Genomic DNA, 2,914 nt, shown 5'->3' with positions numbered 1-2,914 from the left:
CATGGGGGTTGGCTGGGTGACGATGCTGCTGCCTCCATCCTGAATCCGAGAAACAGAAGGGGAACACGTTTGATGGGTGGGGGGATGACAAACGGGGTTGAGCCCGATGGAGCTGGACAGGGCTGCTGTGGATAATTCCCCGTGAGATCCAGTGGGCACCTGCAGGTCAGGAGGGTGGCTCTAAGGGGTAGACTTAGGAGGCATCAGCCACAGATGGTTGAAGTCGTGGGGGTGAATGAGCCATCCCAGAGAGCCAGAGCGTGAGGACAGGCCAGGGCACACCCCCGGGCCACACGTGTCCTTTGGATAAGGCCTATCTGGGGGTCCCTGGAAGCTCAGTGAGGGTGGGGGCCTCGTTAGGGTAAGGGAAGAAATGCAGTGACTAGGGGAGAGGTGAACCTACTGTTCTAAGGGCCCAGCTCCCCAGAGAGAAGGAAGAAGAGTCACCAAAAGGGATGTGGGGTCCCGAGAGCTAGTTTTTCTTTCTTTCCCTCATTAAGACCAGAGAGACTGCCAGAGTCATACTGGAGGGATGGAAGTGGTAGAAAGGATGAGTCAGGTGGGATGGGAGAGGTGAGAAGGGATGGGACACCATCCTGGAGGAAGCCGGCGGGGTGAGTGAGGGCATCCGCCTTCAAAAAGAGCAGAAACACCACTTTTGCGTCCAGAGAAAAATGAAGGTTTGACTTCACCTTGAACAAGACCCAGGGATCTCAGAAAGGCAGGATCTGGCCCAGGGCTCCAGGTACTGTGCTCTAAACCCACGGCCAGGTCTGCACAGAGCCATACTTCACGCAGGCGGCTCCCAGCCAGACCAAGGGTGGCAGGGGTTCATTCCCAGGGAACCCACTTCCGGGAGATAGGGGGCTGCTCGGACAGCTGACCTTGGCCAGAGCCTCCGCAGGGCCCTCACTGACCTTTCCGCAAGGCAGTCTTGGATCCTTTTCACCCTGCCTTTCCTCCCTCTGTCCTTCCCTCGGGGCTCAGACGTGCCCTCTGCCTGCCGGCTCCCCTACCTTCCCCAGCCCCCCTCCTGTTTCCAGGAGTATTTTCTCTCTTAACAAAACCCCCGCACGACGAGTCCTTCTGGCGTCCACTTCTTGGAGGACTCAGACTCACGCAGCCACCCACGGGCACAAGTGGAGGAAACCAGAAAAGCAGAGCCCATCTGAGGGGCCCTCAGATGCCCAAGGAGACCTTGGTGGGTTTGATAGCAGAGTCCGGCTGGAGGAGACCTCAGGAAGACAGACGTGAAGACAGACAGATCGACAGGGGGTGGTGGCCAGTGGCAGAGACCCTGAAGGGTTCCCAGGCGATTCTCAGAGCCGGAAGGGAGTCAGCTCCCGTAGCTAGGACGAGCTGTGTGGGGGGATCATGCAGAGGGGAGGTTCGACAGAGCCCGAGGGAAGAGGAAGCCCACAGGGGTTGTGAGAGACGAGTGGGAAAGAGGAGGGAGAAGTCTCAGGGGTGGGAGGGCTGCATAGGACCTTGTTGACCTTGAGAGAGTCTCTGGATTTTGTCCCAGCTGCCCCTGCAGGGTTCTGGGCTGGGGCACGGCCGGGATCTGTTTACATCTCAGAAGGACCGCTCCGGCTGCTCCCGGAGGTGAGCAGGACAGGACAGACCAGGGAAGAGGCTCCAGGGGTCTCACGGGCAGCAGGTGCCCAGGCCTAGAGCAGGCGGGCGTACACAGGTGCGGTGGATGAAAACGCCCCCTCGGGTCGCCTCTTCCGAGAAGCTTTTTCTGTTTTTTAAAACAATTTAATTAACACAGAGTGTATTATTACTTTCACAGGCAGAGTTCAGGGACTCATCAGTCGCACAGAACACCCAGCACTCACTCCATCGCGCGCCCTCCTTAACACCTGTCGCCCGGGGACCCCATCATCCCCCACTTCCCTCCCTCCAGCCACCCTCACTTTGTTCCCTAGAGTTAAGAGTCTCTTATGGTTTGTCTCTCTCTCTCTCTCTGTTTTCCTCTTATTTTTCCTTCGAGGGGATCATGCTTTTATCTATGTATTGGAAAGGCAGACAAAAGAGACGAGGACATTAAAAGATTAATTATCTAAAAACTGACTTAAGAAAACTCTGCACGTTTCAGAAGGCGAGCAGCAGGAATCACTCACGGCATCTGACTTCCCGCACCGCCTGCAAGTGTTATCTTTGCCAGCACGGTATTTTCAAACACTTTATTTTGTATTTTTCTTAATAATCAACTGATCCCCGGCCCCTCCTTCGTGCAACACTCTGTCCGTCCGGCAGGACCGGTCTTAACAAAAGTTTGCCTTTTTGAACAAAACCGTGTGGCATACATTTTTATTAAATCATAGAAAACTCATTTGTATACAAATTGTTCCGCTTGGGGGAAACTGGAAGAATGGAGTAACGAAACAGTGGAAAGATACATGTTACTTTAAGCAGAGACCAAGTGTCGTCACATTTATTTGTAGAAAACGTTGAAACGATCCACAATAATTGGCTGTCGGCTTTCTTCACCCTTGGGCCGGAGGAAGGATCTCTCTCACGCCCCCGTTCTCCGAGAGGGTGTCTTTCATGACTTAAAGCCACTGTCAAGTTTATAAGAGACGGGTCGCCTTCAGCCTTAACGCGACGTCAGTTTCTCTCTCCCTGCCACAGGCTTTCCGGGTACAGCAGATGCCGAATTTCGAGGGACAGTCTTTTCACCGGACCCACAGACCCTTCCTTTCACAACAGCAGATGTGTGTAACGTGTGGAACAGATTTCAGAATAAGTTAAATATTAAGACGTACAGTATGGCAGTCACTCCCCACTTCTCTTCTACCGTGTACACTGGAGAGTTCCTCCTAACCTTACACATTTATAAAAGGACGAGGGCTGAAAGACCCAGCGATTCTCAAGATCAGAACCACATTCTCTCAACGCTTTGGCCGAA

Source organism: Lutra lutra, chromosome 7 (assembly GCF_902655055.1).
Source record: "Lutra lutra chromosome 7, mLutLut1.2, whole genome shotgun sequence".
Lineage (NCBI taxonomy): Eukaryota > Metazoa > Chordata > Mammalia > Carnivora > Mustelidae > Lutra > Lutra lutra.
Note: the sequence above shows the minus strand (reverse complement) of the source record.